The sequence below is a fragment of the Lissotriton vulgaris genome, chromosome 9 (genome assembly GCF_964263255.1).
Source record: "Lissotriton vulgaris chromosome 9, aLisVul1.2, whole genome shotgun sequence".
NCBI classification, from domain to species: domain Eukaryota; kingdom Metazoa; phylum Chordata; class Amphibia; order Caudata; family Salamandridae; genus Lissotriton; species Lissotriton vulgaris.
In genome coordinates this window covers 454,024,666-454,046,840 of record NC_141697.1, presented here as the reverse complement: position 1 = coordinate 454,046,840, position 22,175 = coordinate 454,024,666, and the positions used below count along the sequence as shown (strand labels likewise).

Genomic DNA, 22,175 nt, shown 5'->3' with positions numbered 1-22,175 from the left:
CAAGCCAAATGCAAATCAGTCTTGACCCTTCGCACCATGGGAAAAGTCCAGCTAGAACTGCCAAGCCAGGTCCTCCCTGGACTGGAAACAAGCATCCTAGGACCGGTTTCGGGCTTTCAGCCCTCATCAGCCAGGATAGCTTGATTCCAGTGGCATGGAGAGCACATATCAGAGCAGAAGACCACTATCATTAAAAATATGCATCTCTATTAAATTGGGCGGCTATTAGGGAGTTGGGATGTGTTGAAGTGCGGAACGTTGGTAGTTGAACAGTTACTCTGTGAGGTAACAAGCCATGGGACATCTTTACAATCTGCAGAAGTGTGGGCTCTAATGGCAGAAGTATAAGAAATATGTGTCTCCAAGTTTATGGTCATAAAGATGTGAATGACGTAATAGGTACCATTCTGAAACGCAAGTATCTTTTCTTGAAGATAGTTTTGTAGAATGTACATTCAGTTACGATTGGAATCAAAAATAAATCAACTCGTGACTATCTACTACTACTCCTAGGTGTAACCCTCCATTGATTTTCTTCTTCACAATTAAAGTGAAGAGTTACACCTATGTGAGACTTCAACAATAATTGCATAGAAACGATCACAAAATGTACATGCTATTTAATATTTTTTACTGTGTGAAAGACACTCACAAAAGGGGAAGCCTTGGATGAATTGCGATGGGTCTGTCCTCCCAACAAGTACAACAACGAAATATGGTCCCACATCCTTTTGCCTTTTTTCATCGGCTTTAACACAACCGGGACGCAAGGCTGTAAGGTAAAATTATACTAAAGAACACTCCTTCGTATTAGGAGCGTTGGTTCCATGTATGAGGTGATAGATATATATATATATATATATATATATATATATACACACACACATATATATATAGATATATATATATATATATATATATACACATATATACATATACACACACATGAAACAAAGGGTTAAAATAACGTTATAGTTTGGTAATGAAATGATAAAAACTGAACAATGATAGTTTTGGTGAACCCAGTCATGCATTGCTTATGACCTCAAATATTACATCACTCATGACCAGCCACGACCTGTGGAGGGAGTTTCGGTGGGGCGGAGAGGCGAGGCGGGGTAGGGGCAGGGTGGGGTATGCTAAAAACTGGAGCATGGATAATTGAAGGTAAGTAAACAATTTATTTAATAAAACTAATTTTGTAGCGTGCCCTGCATCGCACAATGCGATGCAGGGTGCGCTATGAAATTCCTTCTATTTATTACATTGTTAACTTACCTTCAATTATCCATACTCCAGTTTTTAGCACCCCCCCCTCCCCACCCTGCCCCTCCCCCGCCTCGCCTCTCCGCACCACCGAAACTCCCTCCACAGGTCGTGGCTGGTCATGACACGTTAAATGACATAATTGATATCACTCATCACATCTCAGATGATAATTACATCACACATTTGACAATTATAAGGTGCTGCAAGTAGTCGGTTGGTTATTTCAGAGTGCTAAATAGGTTATATACACGTGTATAGCTCTCCCCATTGACTGGTCTCCCAGAGAAACTGTCTCAACACACATACACACACAGGAAAGGCACAAATGCTGAATTAGTATTTTGAAAAAATCCTTCATCAGTACAATGTCTCTCTCTGATATGTCCGACCACAGCTTCATTTAATGTCATGCTAACAGAGGGCGCCAAATTGCAAAATAACTATTGGGTATTGCACGCTTTTGGGACTCTTCTGTAAATGCACTTTTTTTTTTTTAACTCTACTCAGCTGCGGCAGCAGGTCATGTGCACCACGCTTATATTAAAATATTTGTAACCACTAGATGACTGGAGGGATTCTATTAGGTGGGGGAAGATTCATGTTCATAATATTTTCTTTTCAAAAAGTCCAGTCTTTTCGTAAACTCAAGCCATTCTTACAGTCACCTTCCCAGTAGGTAGCACTGTTATGAGCACGTCCTGACCTCTCTCCCCCTTATCGATCACAGCTCCTCAGAGTTATGTCCTCCCACTTTATGAACAAACACATGCTGATAGAAGAGCACTTTTTCCCCACCTCCCACCAAATGACTCCAAAGCACTAACGTTTCCCAGTTGCATATTATCCAGACATTGTGACAGCATCCTACAAAGTTCGTTGACTTGAAGTAATTCAACAAGCTGCCATATTTATCCATCCCCAATCAAATGATAATTGACATACCCGTTGCTGGACACACAGCAAATCAAACAAGTCAGTCACATTTGGAGGAGGATACCCTTGGTTATTGGTATTCACCCACCTAACAAACAAAATGACTTTAATGTGGGTCGCCACTTTTTTGAACCTCAATCACCTTCTAAAAAGGAGTTCCTACTCTATTCACATTAATAGGATCACCCTTTTAAGGACTTCACATGACCTGAAATTTTGAGTCAAGAGGTTGACAGGTATGCATTTGTCACTGATGGGATACCTTCTGCTAGGCCCCATAGACACCCTGTGTAATTTCAAAAATGCACTACACACATTACTGAGATGGGTATAATAGCAAACAACCTTACAACCCCAGTGCGAGCTAAACCACCTCTAACTGTGTCACTCCTACATTCTACATTATTCAACAATCTGCAATGCCTTAAAATCTTCATTGAAGTTCTGGAAATAAACATCCACACCAATAAATAGACTTATTAAATACAATGTGGTTATATCACTGTATTACAACTATTTAACATGTGCAAGGATATCAACTGATGGACAATCTGTTGTCAACAGAAACTTTGGCTTTTCTTTCAGATTTTTTGCATCAGGCCTCGTCTTTAAACCACAAACTACTTTGAAACTGCAACCCATATTTAGTGCGCTCAGTCTTCATCTTCTTTAACATTGAGCACTACTTTAACACCAAATATGACTGTTTCTTAACTGTGAACTATACCGCTTTCAGCATGTACAAACACTTTTGCCTCTGGGGCTTACACTATTTCCAATCTATGCACCCACAGGTGTACACACAACTCTGCTGTATATGACAATCAGTCCTTTACTAATAACTTGATTAAAGGGTTTATGCAACACAGTGAATAGTAGGATTATAGAGAATGTCATTTGAGAGGTCATTAGTGATTTTATCAATTATTCTATGAACAGATCCTGAGCGATATATGAGTTACTAAGCAGTGCATGATGGGGGCGACAGTAGTGGTTACTTCAAAAAATTATAACTGCCATATTTACATGGTTTCCCATTTTTTAACAATAGTTCTTATCTAATTGCAACACCTAAATACAATGCCACTTTAATCCTTGGGTGTTTAGTGAATTTTAGATGCATTTTAAAATATGCTAAACTCTTACCATACATAATTTAAAATCACATTGAAGTTCAGTTTTCTTTTATCATATACAAAGTTGAGCATATGCCTAACCCACCAAGGCAACCTTCTCCCAAACTCCTGATCCACAAGGCATTTGGCCATGTGAAGTGGGTAGATTGGCTATTAGGCTGGGCTTCTAGACGGACCACGAGTCTAATCCCATGAGGGCACCCAATCCCCCACTTCACTAAGCCTTCAGCAATGAGCAGCAGGGGGTTAGGCACAGGGCCTAGATTCTGGCCAGGCCCTGGTCCTATTCCCCAATGGGTACCCAATTATGCATGGGTTATTAGTTGGGAAGGATGTAGGTCATTCTCAATTAAGAAGTCTGAAACCTTCCATCTACTGAAAACAAAGTACTTTGTTGTAGCACTTTACTGTCTCATGGTAGTGAGGTAGAGCAGTCCAAGTCTTAATCAGGAGATGTGGTGTGGGCCAGTACCCAAGTCTGCAGATGTGAAACCAACAACACCCAATTAATCCTTGTCCAGTCAGTGATTTTATTAATTAAAAGGAAAAGGAAAAGTACTTTATTACACACACACACACACACACACACACACACACACACACACACTTTCCCTGCACTCCCTCTGTACTCTGCATTAGCTTACAAATATTTAGAAACTAGGCAGGTGAAAATGACTATAGTAACACCCTGCTAAAAGTTCACAAACCAATTGGACCCTAACTCTATAACCACAATATGACCCAACAAACACTAGAAACAATATAGTGAGGTGTAGTTATCAAAAGGTCGGTCTACTGGTTTAGACAGGGTATTAATAATGAAAGCAGAAATATTTCTTAATAAGCCAATGCAACACCATTAAACCTACTCAACCCACATTCATTAGGGCAGGTAATTATTCGCTGTTAACCTTGTGATTGCCATTAAAGCATTTTAGTAAAGCGTTTTAATAAAGCGTGTACACAAGGCTTTCCTTCCCTGTTTTTATCATGCTGAAACATAGCCATAGTGGTAAAACACCTTCATTCTGCAAATTTCACTCTGCATACCTTCACTCCTCATACCATTATAACGCAAGTACCTTTACTCCGCAAAATATTATAAAGCATGCCATTACATTTTTTTTTTTGTCCTCATATTTCGCCCTTGGTGACCAACTAGTAGCATGTAGAGCTAAACTTACTGTCACAGATAGACTGGTAGGGTCTCTCAGAACAGCCGCCCAAATTGCCCCTCAGTAAGTGATGTCAAACTCCAACTAAGCTACTTTGGAACAACCGTCAGGGACACATGCTGCATTCATATGCCCATTCTTATATCGATATCAACTTTAATGGGTATATTCAAACGTGAGAAAAGGTGCCAAGCAGCGTAATCATTGGACCTTAGGGGGGGCGGGAAACAAGATCATTTAAAAAAAACATTACCAGTTTAATAATCTCCAGAAGTTTGTCTTGCGCGACTTTCCAGATCTTAGGTCTAGTTTCGATGTTTGTAGTACGGAGGTACGCCAATCAAGGAAAGTAGGAGGTAGCGGATCTTTACATTTCCTACATATTTCCCTCCTGGCCAGCAAAATACCCAAAAAAGTAAATTTTTTGCCGGCGCGTGAAACTCTGGAGAAACAACAAAAATAACAAGAGCAAGGCATGGTGTAACTTGGGATCCCAGGGAAGGGGAAAGAGATAGGCAAACTGAGTTCCAAAAGGGTGATAAAAGCTGGCAATCTAGGAACATATGTACATCTAAAGCTTCTACCAAGCCATATTTACGGTATGAGACATGATTATCCGAGAACTTCGATAAACGCTGGGGCGAATAGTAGGCCCTATGTAGTGTGAACAAGTGATTTCGACGTAGCCAAGATGGTTTCACAAAGTTCCACATGATCCTGAAGGATTCAAACCACAGGTTCTCCACACTGTTTGTAATATGTGCGGTCCACAGTATATCAGGCAACTGAAACTCACCCTCGATTCCGTCCAATATGAGATTGTACCAGAGTGAAATCTCTTTCTTGGATAGAGGTTTATCTATTAAGAGGGACACTAAGGTACTATCACTCCCTAGTTGAAATCTACCTTTAATAGAAATCTGTGTGTGCCCAACTTTGTATTTGTAGGTATTTGAACCTGGAGAACCGAGTTCCTATTTTTAGACTCAATATCCCCCACGGAAGTAGGGTACCATCAACAAAAAGATCACCCCCATACTACTAATCCTGCCTCTCGTAGTGATACTGCAAGGCTATCCAAAAGGCAGCTCGGGGACCCAGGTGAATTCCATAATGGAGCCTTACAGGAATAATAGTCCATTTTAATAGTACGCCTAAGTTAAGCCCAGGTTCTACATGAATCTCTTAGCACCTTCAGTTTTAATTTTTTTTAAAACTTGGGATCCCCAAACTTAAACAAAAATTCATGATCGGCAACCGTTTCCACTCTGAGGAATGCTGCAAACATAAGCCCACATCCCGAGTTTGTTGGTGATTTTAATAATGCAGTGTAGTTCCTAGTTTCCCACTAGGCCCTGCGCATTGGAATAACAAACAGTAGTATCGACGTGGAACTGCGGATATTCCAGGCCTCCACTGACTATGCTAAACTTAATTGGGTGTGTTACCAACTAGCTCAGAGGTCACTGGAAACTTTCTTCTCTGCATGGGAAGTGATCAGCTTCCCTGGAACAGACAAGAAGGGATTCAGCTTTCCAACAACCGTGCAACATGACAACTTTGCTCCTCAGATCAAGAGTCAATCTCTAGGGTCGTGTGAAACAATAGACATGTATTTCACTCAGTCAGGTTAGTGCAGTTTACTTTCACGATATGTAGAGAATAGAGAGACGGGCGTTTGTCAATAAAGGGTTAACATTTATTGAACAGTCTTTCTTCTCGTACAAGAGAAATGTATTGCCACAATTGCAAGACTTGTTATTATGAAAAGTACGTACAGTAAGTTAAGTATTGCGAAATAGAACTGTAAAAGCATTGATATGGTTTCTTAGCCATACAATGGTTTAAAAGTGATAAAACATATATACATTCATATATACATTAGGCTAACATACTCAACTGGTGCTTCTAACTACGCCTACCCCAGTGTGCCTGACCTAAGCCTAACACGTGGAAGGGGAGTAATTAAGTAGCTTTAAGTTAAGTTGGTTTTGCCAAGGTTTGCTTCAAGAATTCTCATCTAAGGGTTTAGTCAACACCATACCTCTGAATAGAATGATGGAGGTCTGGTATCTCCTTCAGGGGGCACTCAATATCCCAGTCACCCGCGAGGGTACACCGGAAACGCTGGAGCTGTAATTCTCTGCACGAGAAAGGCAGCGTCTCTTCTCAGCGCGTCGAGGAGGAGGAGGCGGGGGACAGCGTCCGCGGCAGCTGGAATCTGCTGGGCTCTTCGCAGAGGGACGGCTGTTCAGCTCCTAAGCGTACCGCACCATCGTTCGCGCTTTAGCAGCGATAATGGTATCAGTAGCTTCACCACCAAGAGGACAGCAGCAGCAGCATCATCAGCGTACTGCATGCAGCAGCAATGGGACACCAGCAACAGGGTGCACGACAGCAATTGCTTAAGGCAACGTTGGTAGTATTTATACCTGACAGGTGCCTGGTTTGACGCAAGTTTGCTGGACATAAGACGTCAATTAAAGATGTCACTAGGAAGTGATAGCTATCAGTTGCTCATTAGAGTTCCATTACTAATCAAAACACAGCAAGCGGGCATTTGCAGGTTTGCTGAGTTTTTATCTTGTTGAAGAACTCTGAGTGTTAATCTAGGAATATCAGCTAGTGACTTCTGCTCTGTCATTGCACTAATTGGTTGCAAAGGAAGTGGCAGAGAACTATTCTGGAATGTGGCTCTGTTCGTGTGAGGCCAGAGATGACTTTCTGAATATCGCACTTGAACGGTTATGCCAATATAGGGAATAAATGGATTTATAGTCGAATAGGGGCATAAGGTTACAGTATCGATCAGGAACCTAGTTAAACACGCAACACCCACTCCACGTTTTCATGTCCATCAAAAAACTAAAACTAGAGCAATTAGATGCATGTGTAACATTGCCCACCCCAAAATACATAAATGCATTCGAAATAGGCGTATAATGTAATACGTGAAATTTAGGTACTGTACGTTTTTGAAGCATAGAAATCATTCAAAAATTATTGCATATGAAATCAATGAACGATTATGCAAAAAGAATTACACATGAAGTATCTCTAAACAGAAGGGCGAGATAAATCATCACATATAAATGCATTGCAATAACATGTGCTAGAGGCTGATGTAACTTTGTTATGTCTCTAGATGTGTTTTTAGAAATAGAAGTGTGAAGCTTCTGTTCTCTAAGAATAGTTTTTACGTTAAGCAAAGAATTGTTCGTGCCAAAAAAAAAGTCAATATTAAAAATGTCCAATTCAAAAGAAATATTGCTTGAATGGGGAAATAGAGTTCCAACGCTTTTAGCAGTTTTTGTTGATCAAAACTGAAGGCCGAATTCAGAGTTCATGGGAACGCTGTGTGTCGGAAAGCTTCTCCAAAGTTATTGTTTCTGTACGGGTGAGAACATCGTATCAGACAGGCTCTCAAAGAATTGGTCTACAAAATCAGGTGACAGTTCAACCAAATTCGATAGTGCTGTAACTTGGCAGGTGTGAGAATGATTGCTGTCATCATAGGCAGGATCAGCAATGCTCACAGAAGGTCGTACCTGGGTGATGCTGCTTTTGTCACTCGCTCCACTGTTACCACCTAGTCGTAGTACAGGAGTCTCAACGAATGCCGTCATCAGGATTGGTAGCCGCTGGGGACAACACAATGCGTGAGCCGTTATCGGACTGAGCAAAGTATCGACGTCCATTGGTACTGCTGATGGAAGTGAAAGACAGATGTCCAACACGCAGTCATCTCCGCATAGCATACATCGAAGTACCGGTAAGATACAGTTCTGCCTTATAGGTCTGAATGAAAGGAACAAGGTCATGTTTAGATCTCTCAGCCTGGCCAATCCAAGGACGCTAGTTATCCTGTCCCGGTAGCGCATTGCTAGGATTGTCTCTTCCATTCCCATGGGAGCTATGTCTGAGTTTCGGCTTGCCATAACGAAGCAGGAGGGTCAAAAATAAAATCCCTGCGACAAGTCCCAAAAATAATGGTATGCCGCCAAAAACAGAGTGTACAAAATTAGGAACGATTCCCAAAATTGCCTGGAAGGGTGTTAGAAGTCCCGTAAAGACTGTCTTAAATATGCCTGGGATGCTTGTGGCACTAGACATGTTAAGGAGTTGGCTAAGCATTTCTACGAAATGCACGGGGCAATTTGTTGATAAAAGGTCATGAATTTCAGTAGCTGTCCTTGCAACTAGAAGATCATACGTCCTTTTGATGACGTTATAGGCACTGTTGTCTGTAAAAGCACAGATTTCATTTTGCTTAAAGTATCAATTCGTATAGAATAGAGATTCAGACGAGGCCAGATGGGAGTCACTGTGTCTGCAGGCCCACTCGGGAACAATGCTTGCATACAGCATTTGACCATGGATGTTACGCTTACTAGATAACTTTTCCCTGGCACAAGGCCACAACATCTGTGATCCGTTCTAAGAATGTAACTCCCGTTTGCGAGTTGCATAAAGAAGGGCTCTGAGTTGCAGGTGTGACTAGCTGGTGGCATGAAAGGTTGTTAGAATTTCCATCACATGCTCCGTGTAAATTAATACCCTGACACAAAAGTATACCGCTTAGTGAATGTTTACAGTTGTCACCACTAAGAAATATATTTTTGTCGCTGTCACTATAGCAAGAATGTGTGTATGGTAATTTCCATTCAGATTTTACATATCCTTTACCCAATTGTTCATACTGGCCAGCAGGTATGTACTCAAGGCACTTTTTAAATCGGAAAGTTGTTATCGGAATTGTGATAATTCTGTGTAGTATCCATTCAATGACAGGACTCTCTGACATTGTCAATGGTAATCTCTCAAGTTTTTCGATGCTCAGGATTGTATAGTATGCTCCTTTCTGTGCCAAACTGATCTGTTTATCAGTAAGGTTAAAAATGGAAAATAATGACGTTGTGTTGATTAAACGCCAAGGCACATAGCCTGAACGAAGATTTTGCAGCGTCCAGCCTAATTCTATAATAGAACGTAATTGAGATTGGCCATGTTGTAACATTAGCAAATCTCTGTCTATCACATCAAAGGAGGAGGATACAATATTGTCCAACGAATATATTCTGGAAGACAGAGTCGTTAACCCATTGTCTACTACAGAAAGTGATTTTTCCAAATTAACACGATCAATTTCTCGTATTTTTTCAGCTGTTTCAATTTGTTTGACTTTCCAAGCCTCGTTGTAAGAAGCATAGATACTGGTCGCTATGAAACGCTTTTGACGCTGTTTGCGTGGTCCAAGAATGAAATCGCGCAAATCAGCACCATCTTTTAGTAAAGACAAGTGTTGCTTAATTTCAGCCAGTGTGGATGATGTTAGCCATTCGAGGCCGAGTTTCCCTACACTGTATGTTATTATCCCTGGATGTTGTCTCTGGGAGTATCTCGAGTCTAATCTGGTCATTTTTAACCCCTGTGTTTTATTCAGGAATCTATCTTAACAGCTGTTTGTGTCAGTAGGCCAGATTAACCACTTTTTCCAATCAGGATGTGTTCTGTTGAAATGTAAAATTTTTGACACGTCTAACTCAATATCTGCAGTTATATTTTCAGGTATTGGCTTTGGAATAGACGGTGTTTTAAGGTCTTTGATCTTAGCTAGGCCAAGACAAGATGTTTGGTGTATTGTGTCATTTAAAAACAACATTTGTTCTGGTATCATGCAGGTTCTAAATAGTGCTTCAATGCCTTGCACCTGCCAATCTTTTGTACCCCAAATTGTTTTCGTTTCAATATTATTTTTCCAATAATCAAAACCAAATGTCATCATTTTGTCATAAAATGCTTCTGAATATATCAATTTAGAATTTGTCAGCATTGTTTTCATTCCTGTTTTATCTAACAGTTTGTAATAAAACGTTTCTGCATTACTGGTGTTAAACCCTGAGAAGTATTTGAATTTCTCAAAAAATGCTTAAGAACTGCTTTTAGGTGGTGTAGCACAATGTTCCCATTGATTATACATAAAAACATTTCTAGGCTGTGCAGATTTATGCAAGTAATGATCACCATAGTGTGTGTAACAGAATAACTGCTCATAACTAGATGAACCTTGTAAATAATCATGATCTGTGAATCTAGCTGACATTACTAAATCAGACATCATGTCATTAATACTGTTAAAGTCCCAATCATCAGAGAATGTACTCGCTTTTACAAAGTCACTTAAGGAAACCTTCAGTTGATGAGGATACTTCAGGATTTCGACCGGACCATATATCTCATAGTCTGTTTTCTCCCATACTACCCCACCAGGTATTGGAATTGCTGTGACATTTACTGTTGACAGTTCTCTTTTCTTCACGTGGGATGATCTGTGTGGTTTCAGGACTAGGTTGATGTTCTGACTTGCTGTGTCCATTGTAATATATTTTCCCTCAAAGAATTTTCCCAAACACAGTACCATGATGAGCCAAAGCGGGAGGAAAAATACACCTAGACCGAACCAGAACTCTAACCAAGGTGAAATAAGGTAGATTTCCTTTAGTTGATGAAAGAGTTCCGTAGCTTTTTCTTTAAAAGTCTTTTTTGTTTCTGGCATCACTTCGGGGTCGTTTTGATCTTCAGAGAAGTTGTCGAAGTTGATGAAATAACCAGAGGCAGTTCTGTCAATTGATGGGATTGTTCTTTCAATCTGTCTTTCGGTAGCACTTTCTGATGCCACATTAGTGTAGACTGGTGATCTTTCTTGACGAACTGTTTCAATCTGTGTTTCAAGAGGCACGAGTTCCATGGCATTATTGCATAGTCCTTCATTGTGCACTGCAGGCTGATCGAATGTGATTAGTCTTTCAGTTTGAACCTCTTGGATTGTTGCAAGTTTGGGTATTCTGTTGTTTCTTGGGAGTCCACTGGGCCTACTGTTAATTATAGGCCACATGCTTGTGGTTTTACCAGGTCGATGGACACGACTGTTCTCCTTTTTACCAGCAAGGGGCGGTAGCACAACTGATCTTGTTCCGGTGACTGCCAAGACAGGTACTGCTTTTCTGTAAGAAGGCCCAAATTCCTTCTTCACCGCAATCTTTTCTCTGACTAGATCCCCAATCTCTGGAATCCAGACAGGCCTTGCTGGGGCTGTTGCTGGTGGTGCCTCGTCAGTGGTATCTGGCTGTTGCTTTAACTTTATGTTGCTTAAGGATTTTCTTGTTTCATTCAGTTCCTGTAAAACAGCCAAACGATCTTTGATGTCAAAGTTTGTTGTTTTTTCTTGTACCACTGACATTTGACTATTGAGGTCTTGAATGTTCATTCTAATTCCGAACAATAGTTCTTATGGGCTGAAACCTTTTAGAGAATTTCTTGGCAAGTTATTAAGACTAGTCTGGACACTTATTAAATGTTTGACCCACCCAGCGCCTGAACCTAATACCTTCGCTGTTATAGATTGCTTTATGTCACGGTTTTTTCTTTCTACCACACTATTCCCTTCGGGGTGCGACGGACAAGAATACCGCAACCCAATTCCCATGCTAGCCATGGCCTCCTTATAGGCTCGAGAGCTGAGAGCAGGACCCTGGTAAGAATGGAACGTGGTAATTGCGTATGTGCCGATAAAGACTCGCAAATCTTTTATAACCGTTCTAGCGTCAGCCGAGCGCTGGGGCCACATCCATATGAACCTCGTACAGGAATCCACTGCTACCATGATATATCTATAGTTGCCGTCCCTTTATAGGGGACCACAGTGGTCCAGGTAAACACATGCAAATGGTTTATCCGAGATAAGAAGGGGTGTCTGCGCTGGTGGCTTTACTGTTGATACTTTTATCCTTTGGCATATGTCGCATTCTAATACATACTTTTTAGTTTGTATTCTCAAGCGAGGCCACCAATATCTCTGTTTTAATAGTGATATTGTTGCGGAAACGCCAGCGTGTGCAGAAGCAAGCCCTTCGTGTGCCGCTTTGATTAGTCCTAACCTGTGTTCCCTGTTTGGAATTACCCTATCCCCCACTCCAGGGATTCGAGCAAAAGGAACATTAATCGTATCTGTTAAGTACAAGTACTTTTCAGGAAAGCCTTTTGGGAGTGTTTTCTTATCATTTTTTACTGACGCACTGACCGCTTGTAGAATATCGCTGTCTATTTTTGTTTGTGACCGAGTTATCGCAGCTACGGAAGCCGTTTGCACAGCTGCCTTCGCGGCTTCATCAGCCAATGAATTCCCTGCAACGTGAACGCCATCGTTGATGACTCAGTGTATGAATCACGTGAGTATTTTGTAGTTCTTTCTGTAAAAGAACTACCTGTTCCCAAAGCATTTTATGCTTTATTGTGCCACCTTTTGCATCTTTGAATCCATTTTCCACCCAATTCTGCAAGTATTCATTATAAGATTGTACGCAATAAAAAGAATCGCACACTATTTGTGTGGGGAATTCGCGATCGGTATTTTCTAGCGCCATCTTAAATGCTACTAATTCAGCTCGTTGAGCCGAGCAATCTCCTAGAGATTGTGTTTTGGTGACCATTGGTCTAAATTTACCTTTGTGCCAGCGACCTTTAACAATCGCGCACGCAGCACTGTAAGCTTGCTTACCCCCAACTGCGGGTTGTGCTGATCCATCAGTATATAGAATACTTCCGTATTCTTCGAGAGGCAGGATTTCAATTGGCAGAGGACATTCATATTCATATTGTAAAAATTCCTGTGTTTTTAAGTTAGGATCAAATTCGTAAACTAAGTCTGTTGCAGCAAGAGAATTAACCCACTGGATCCATCTCGGATGCAAAGCCTTAGCATTGGGAATGCTTGCTTTAGTTACCGCTTCTAAAGCCGGTATAGGTGTTACGATTATTATTCGTTTACCTTGTGCTAGGGGCCTTTCTTTTGCTACAGCAGTCTGAACCGCAGTTATAATTTTCTCAGTTGAACTGAATTTTATTTCAGCCTTTGTGTACAAATGTGATTTGTATGCTATTGGTACCTTTTCTCCCTCATTAGAGGTCAGGTACGTGAATCTGCATCTTCCTGGGATGACTCTGATTACAAGATCACGTGTGTTGTCACGTGTATCTAATTTTGTTTTTGCTAACATGTCTGTTTGCAATGATCTCAAAATTTGTGTTTTTTTGAGTCCAATTGATTTGTTTAAAATCAGGTTTAATTAGTTCGTAGAGAGGTGTAACCCTCTCCGCGTAATTTAGAATGTAAGTTCTTCCGAAATTCAGAAAACCTAGAATGGATTGTAAATTCTTCAGCGTTTTTGGAGCTTGGAGTACAGCGCACTTCTCTAAGAAGTTGTCCGCTAGGCTTTTCCCTTCACTTGATAATTCGTACCCTAAAAATAGTACTGTCAGATGGGCAATTCGGGACTTTTTAAAATTGAATTTGTAACCCTCTGCTGCGAACCCAAGTATAATGGTGTTCACTCTTTTCAAGTGAGTATCCAAGTCGTCGTCTGTGAGATAGATATTATCTACGTAAGATAATGCCTCATCATCATAGATTTGTAGTAACTCTGTTACCCTAGCTGAGAATAGTCCTGGGCTGTTCTTGAACCCCTGTGGGAGTCGACAGAATTTTTCCTGCGACCCAAATGCAGAGAAAGCGGTCAAATATCTGCTTTCTGGTGCAATGTTTTGACAAAAGAAACCATTAGATATGTCTAATGTCGTTTTATATTTTTTCCTAACTATGTTATTCATTAGGGCTGCACTATGCAAGTTTTGTACTGCAAAAGTTTTGCAACATGTATTAAGATGTCTGTAGTCCAAACCTAGACGATATGAATAGTCTGGCTTGGAGACAGGAAACAAAGGATTGTTCATTTGAGAGTTGCATGTTTCAATCACCACCTGGTATTCAAGTTGATCTAAGATCTCCCGGACCTGTTTTTTAGCTTCTTGCTTTATGGGATACTGCAGTTGGGCAGTTGGTTCATTTTTTTAATTGGATTTTGTGAGGAGGAGAGTCCTCATCCCATCCTACATGATTTTTATACAATGCAGGTGCCTGGGCTACTGCCCATTTCCTTGCATATGTATAATTTTTTATGAATCGGAATGTGATTCGAGAAGGCAGGCATAATCACTTCTTCGCCACGAGGGCACTCCCTGACAAACTCTGGGGGCCAATCTTTTTCAGCTAACAGAATATCATAGCCTTTTGAGAGTTTATCCCAAAATAGACCCTTTATTTTCCTGGTCTTATCACCCTCTATACGCAATGTAATTTCGTATATTTTATGGGGCTCGCTAAGTCTGGTGTCGGCAGTTTCAACCTGAATGAATTCATTCGTGTCCACTGTCTCCAGATGACTCATCAAGATCTTGCGCGCTATACTGATTTCTGCTGCACTGTCCAACATTGTCAATGCCCACTCCCCGTTTTTCAACTGTGTCCTCAGTATTCTCGGCATGGTTGATTACTCTAATACTGGCTACCTTCTTTTTAGGAAATTGTGATTTTTTACTCTGAGCAGGTTCCTTGTCTTTAGACTTGGTGTGCTCTCCTGGGTCTGACCGTCCTCTTCTTTCCGAATTCTGTGGAAAAGATCGAGAGGGACGTGTATCAATACTTTGATATCTATCAGGTTTTTTCAGATTATCCCCATTTCTAAGGTTATATCTTTTCTCAGAGGGCTCCCTCTGGGGAGACTGGTGTTCTCGAGTCGGAGTGCTTTCCCTCCGTCGAGGAGACCTTCCTCTGGACTGGAAAACTTTTTCCTTGGGAGTGGATTGTTTATTTCCATCCCAGCTCTTTTTAGGAGTGTTTGAATTATTTTTAATAAATAATTTTTCAGGATTTGCGAGCAGTTGGGGCTTAACCGGTTTTCCACCCAAGCTGTCTCTACCTAATTCTTCATAGCATTTTTCTATGATTTTTGCAAGCTCAAATGGCTGATCTTTTATATCTGTTTCCTTCAACTTCTGGCAGATCGCCACAGATGCTGCTTCTCCTTTTATGTTGGCTAATAATATAGCCGAGACCTGCTTGAAGTCTTTCAGTAATTTCATACCTAGATTTAAAGCGGGCTCTGGACCGTATTCATTTTGAATCTGTTTTAGCACTTCTGGTATTACCGCCATAGACGGAACACCGTGTGTTTTTGTGTAGATGGAAGCAAAGACTGTACCCCAAGTGTCGCAGTCCTCCACGTGTGGTGCGATTCCCATTGGAAGGCAGATGGTCAAGATTCTGTGTTTCTCTATAGGGGTAGTATCAGGAAATACTGCCTCTATTTGGGTGATTTTCTGTGCTAACCAGAAAGGAATTTGTTCCCGTTTTACGGGTGTTTTACCAAGACATGACTGTAGGTTCTGTGGTGTGATTTTATTAGTGTTCCCCTGATGAGGGGTCAGCGGTGGTACATTAACAGCTGGCTGGACTGTTGCAGTCCGCATTACATATTGGACTAATTGCCTATGTATTTTTATTAATGTTTTTAGCTGTATTAACAGCTCTTCTTTAGACATTTTTACAATGTCCGGATGTGGTGTGTAGCTGGCTAGAACCGGCCACATTGCTCCTGGTCTACCTAGTGGACCGAGCCTGGTAATGTGATCATTGTGTTTTAGGTCGCCATTAAACCAGAGCAGGTGCTCTTGAAGTTTAAGTGGAATTTCAATCTCCTCGAAAGGAGCGTACTCTTCTGGAGGTTCCTCTATTTTGTAATAGTGAAACTCTTTTGTTGTAGCGTTTGCCGCTGGAAAGTTTATCCATGAATAGAATACCTCTGTCTGCCGATATTCGTGAGCCTCTATCACGAAAATTACTGTACCACCTTGAGGTGTCAGTCCGTTCTCTATAAGTTTTAAAGTTATAGATTTTCTTAAGTGGACCGGGATGATAATAGCATCCGGGTCTGTCTGTAGGAGACTCGAGTCCTCCTCAATTAGTAGGGATGCCAGTCTAACTGTTTCCCTTTCTTCTTCACTGTCTGTCATTTTTATAAATGCAGGCTTTGCAGAGTTGGTCTCCAAGGAGACAAAGATTAGGTGCACAATATTTTGGAACACTGTATCCTTCAACGTTGAATAAACCAGAGCTTTACATAGGAATCTCTTCCTACTAAGGTTGGGCGGATTTTAACCTTTCACCCACTCCAGACGTCTATTGGAGTATTTACGAGAGAAAGGGGTCTGTGTGAAATATGCACGACTGAGTTACTCTAACGTCTTGCATTAGTTTATTGCCTTACCAAACGTTTAGGCGCCATGTAGTGTAGTTCCTAGTTTCCCACTAGGCCCTGCGCATTGGATTAACATAAACAGTAGTATCGACGTGGAACTGCGGATATTCCAGGCCTCCACTGACTATGCTAAACTTAATTGGGTGTGTTACCAACTAGCTCAGAGGTCACTGGAAACTTTCTTCTCTGCATGGGAAGTGATCAGCTTCCCTGACACAGACAAGAAGGGATTCAGCTTTCCAACAACCGTGCAACATGACAACTTTGCTCCTCAGATCAAGAGTCAATCTCTAGGGTCGTGTGAATCAATAGACATGTATTTCACTCAGTCAGGTTAGTGCAGTTTACTTTCACGATATGTAGAGAATAGAGAGACGGGCGTTTGTCAATAAAGGGTTAACATTTATTCAACAGTCTTTCTTCTCGTACAAGAGAAATGTATTGCCACAATTGCAAGACTTGTTATTATGAAAAGTACGTACAGTAAGATAAGTATTGCGAAATAGAACTGTAAAAGCATTGATATGGTTTCTTAGCCATTGTCAGAAGCTTCAAGTAACACTGGAGTCGACACAGATTCCTATGCCCACTACCTCTGAAAAAGAACTCAAGAAACACTCTGGACAATTGCTGTGAATTAATTGGAAAAGTAACAGGTGAAGTCTCTTACCCTCAGGATAATCTGCACAAGCCCCAGGAGGTGATTGATGACAGGCAATGTTCTGTTTATCCTCACAAGAGTCAAATGAAGGAATATTGTAGAATGGTCTGACAACACTCTTGAGGAATTATAATGGTGTAAGTCCCGACTCAATGGAATGAACTTTGAAGTAGTCACTAAAAGACTTAAAACCCTAACTATGAGTAAACTAATATTGACCTAATGAACTGACCGAACTGTGAAGGAGTACTGACCCCAATTCCAATACCAGAGATAACTAACTTGAATTTCGTGAAGTGGCACCAACTAAATACATACTACGAATTCTTCAAATAAAGTCACTTGCCAGAATCCCACGTTGCGCATGCGATAAGAACAACCAAAACAGAAGCGCTGACAGGAATTTCCTCAGAACAAGAACTTCACTCAGAGCCGCGCTGTGACTCCGGTGAAGAGGTCAGTTGAAGTGCGCAGATTCCAGAGCGGCTGTGCGCTTCATCTCCACAGCTGCTCGCGCGCTCTCGAAGACTAGAGCGCTCACTCCTCGCTGTTTGTAATTCCCTACGGCGGCCATGTTGGGATACTCGCTTCTTCAGGTTCTGTACACAGCGCCGCAGGAACAACGTGGTGACTCTATGCTGCCTTCGCCAACGTGGATATTTGGAGCCCTGCTTTAATGACCGTTGAGGTTTTGCTGGCACTGATCTAATGCTGGCTATGGTTCTGGAAGTCTTGACAGCCATACAATGGTTTAAAAGTAATAAAACATATATACATTCATATATACATTAGGCTAACATACTCAACTGGTGCTTCTAACTACGCCTACCCCAGTGTGCCTGACCTAAGCCTAACACGTGGAAGGGGAGTAAGTAAGTAGCTTTAAGTTAAGTTGGTTTTGCCAAGGTTTGCTTCAAGAATTCTCATCTCAACACCATACCTCTGAATAGAATGATGGAGGTCTGGTATTTCATTCAGAGGGCACTCAATATCCCAGTCACCCGCGAGGGTACACCGGAAACTCTGGAGCTGGATTTCTCTGCACGAGAAAGGCAGCGTCTCTTCTCAGCGCGTCGAGGAGGAGGAGGCGCGGGACAGCGTCCGCGGCAGCTGGAATCTGCTGGGCTCTTCGCAGAGGGACGGCTGTTCAGCTCCTAAGCGTACCGCACCATCGTTCGCGCTTTAGCAGCGATAATGGTATCAGTAGCTTCACCACCAAGGGGACAGCAGCAGCAGCATCAGCGTACTGCATGCAGCAGCAATGGGACACCAGCAACAGGGTGCAAAACAGCAATTGCTCAAGGCAACGTTGGTAGTATTTATACCTGACAGGTGCCTGGTTTGACGCAAGTTTGCTGGACATAAGACGTCAATTAAAGATGTCACTAGGAAGTGATAGCTATCAGTTGCTCATTAGAGTTCCATTACTAATTAAAACACAGCAAGCGGGGATTTCCAGGTTTGCTGAGTTTTTATCTTGTTGAAGAACTCTGAGTGTTAATCTAGGAATATCAGATAGTGACTTCTGCTCTGTCATTGCACTAATTGGTTGCAAAGGAAGTGGCAGAGAACTATTCTGGAATGTGGCTCTGTTCGTGTGAGGCCAGAGATGACTTTCTGAATATCGCACTTGAACGGTTATGCCAATATATGGAATAAATGGATTTATAGTCGAATAGGGGCATAAGGTTACAGTATCGATCAGGAACCTAGATAAACACGCAACAATAACATCCTGATATGGGACATCTGGAAGGCCCACCCATAGAGCTGTAGGTTGGGCGCCACTAAACCTCCCTTCTCTCTACGGCACCTGATATTCTTCCAGGCAATTCTAGGGTTACGATTATTCCAAATAAAAGAACATATATCTCTTTGGAGTTTGGCTATCATTGAGGGTTAAAAAAAAAAAGGCGGGATGGTGTTAAATAAGAATGTAACTTTTGGTAAGATTGTCATTTTAACTAGATTGGATCTGCTTAATAAGGATAGTGGGAGTGAAGACCATGATTGCATTTGCCTACGACATTCTTTAGCAATGAGCGAGAAGTTTGCTGGAACTATCTCATTTATATCCTTGTATATATTTAAGCCCAGATATCGCAAGGCTGGACTTAGCTGTACCCCTGCCACAGGCACAGGGTCATTCCAGACCATTATATCTGTCTTGGCCGCATTCGCTTCGTAGCCAGATACAGCTTCGAACTCCTCAGCCAACGCGATTACCGCCAGGAAAGCCGACCGTAATTCAGATGTAAAAATGAGAAAATCGTCCGCATATAAGGCTACCTTCCTCTCCCACCTTCATATACAAAAAGACTATGTTACTATTGTCTCGAATCCGCTGAGCAAAAGGCTCTATGTACAGATCAAATAAAAGGGGGGAGAGGGGGCAGCCTTGGCGGGTACCCCGAGAGATGGTAAATGGGTCTGATAGTTCTCCGTTGACTAGTATTGAAGCTGACGGATTCCTATACAAAAGATTGACTACGCGCCTAAATTCTTTAGCGATGTTAAATTTTCCCAAGACCTCCGATAGGTAAACCCAGTTAACTCTATCGAAGGCCTTGGTGGCATCCAAAGTCATCACTGCAAGAGGAAGCGACGCCACCATCGCCATATCTATGGCGCCTATAAGATCATATTCAGCTCGTACAGCTGACGCCCCTTAAGAAGCCCTTTGTCTATATGCAAGATGTTTGTTGCTATTGCCCCCAACCTATTTGCCAGTACAGCTGTAAAAATTTTGTAGTCTGTGTTTAAGATGGAAATTGATCTATAAGACCCACAGCTCATTGCTGATTTTCCCGGTTTTAAAATTTTGAGGCACTATCCCATGATATAGGAGGGGGCATCCCCTCAAGAAGGATCTTATTAAATAACTCCGTCAAGAAGGCGAGAATTGTAGGAATCAGAGCTTTATAAATTTCAGATGGCAGACCATCTGGACCTGATGCCCTACCTGTATTGCTACTGGCTACTGCTATCCTGACCCCCTCCTGTGAGATGGGATCTTCCAGCCTATTACTCTGTTCTAATGTCAATGCCGGAAGGGAAACGCCCGCCAGCCAATCTTCGGCCTACTTTGACTCAACGTTCTTATCTTCACAGTATATTTCACTGAAGAAATCCCGAAGCGCTCACCTAATATCAGCATCAGTGAAGAATGTTATTCCACCGGCCGTAATTGAGTTGGTTATTACGAACTAACTCCGTCTTAGTCTTCCCGGCCAACAGTTTACTGGCGCCCTCACCATACTCAAAATGTGCCAGTTTACTGGCTTCCCACCTCTCTAATACCCTAGCATTTAACACTGAGCTTAGCTCTCCTTTTAAGATGGTCGCTTTATTCTGCCACTCATGTACTGCGGATGGGAGGGCATCTGGGTGGCTAGCAACTTCTATTTGGAGTTTAGCCAACTCCTATTCAAGGGAGGCCACTGCTTCTCTATAAATTTTATTCTTGTACGAAGCCTTATTATTTATGTGACCCCTCAAAAAAGCATTAAATGCATCCCATATAACACCTGGAGAGGCAGAACCTATATTTTCATCCAGAAAAAACTGGACCTCTACCTTAAGAGCATCGATATTAGGTGAGGACAATAATGAACAATCAAAGGACAAGTTACTTGATCGACTCTTAGGAAACCCTTCCAGATCTAAGTGTATCGCCGCGTGGTCTGATAAATGAAATGGTAGGTGAGATACCGATTTAACCAAGTTAACTAAGGATTGGCTAATCAGAATGAAATCAATTCGAGATTGGTGGTCAAATCTGTAATTTCGGAATGTGACTCCTCTGTGTTCCATGCATTGATCTCCAGATGTCATTATATCCTAACTGCTTCATGTTATCTTGCAGGTAAGACCTGGTTTTAGATAGGACTTTAGCTCTATTAGAAGGTGATTTATCTACTAAGGGATCCAGGACTATGATGAAGTCACCTGCTAAGATAACCGGTTCGGGAAATAGATACAGATGTGAGAAAAGAACCTTCAAAGCCGAGGGATCATCCTGATTAGGACCGTAGTATCCTACTATAGTGATCGGAGACCCAAATATTATAACTGACGCTATTGCCCAGCGACCGCCAGGGTCCACCAATTTAGAAATCAGTCTCGCTTTATTAGATTTTCTAAATAAAATTGCCACACCTCTAGTATGTGTCAATTGTGAGGTTGTTATACAAATATCGATCCATCTATTCCTTTTAACCAATACAAGCATTTCAGGCTCCGCCAAAGGTGTCTCCTGGAGTACTATGAGCTGTGCAGTTGAACCTCGGAGATATTGCATTAAGTTATTTTTCCTCAGGCTAGTTCGCAAACCGTTGGTATTCAAGGAGAGAATAACTAATTTACTCAAAAAAGTAAGGATGTGGTAACATCAGTTTAATGACACCCCCAGGTTTAAAAGAACCAATACATGGTATGCCCCTATAAAGAAAGAATTGAACAGGGACAACTCCTTTTGAAAACAACAATGACAACATCAAGTATAAAGACAATTTACAACGGAAATAAAGACTTTTTTTAATTTTTTCCCCTGCAACCCCCCCCCCCCCCCCCCAGTGCCCCTGACTAACCCCCCTCGTCCCCTGGGAAACCCTTGTTCTATCTATCTGGAAGAACCAGATGATAGCACTCTGCCATGGACTCCCATCTTAGTTATGACCGGGAATGTAAATAAACAACAACAAGGAGAGAAGAAAGAGTGTCAGAAAAATAGGAGTGAGGAAAAAGATATCTGTCCTACATAACCTGCACTCTCTGGATGAACCATGATATATCTAGTAAAATAAAAATAAGTATGATGCTAACTAAATATGGTAAATGTTATGTTTCA

The 22,175-nt window shown here is 41.6% G+C and overlaps 1 protein-coding gene across 1 annotated transcript in view; it reads right to left on the bottom strand.

Moving 5' to 3' along the window:
• Positions 1-22,175, bottom strand: part of LOC147690261 (inverted formin-2-like) — a 429,441-nt gene that overhangs the window by 194,608 nt on the left and 212,658 nt on the right. The gene's annotated exons all lie outside the window — the stretch shown is intronic.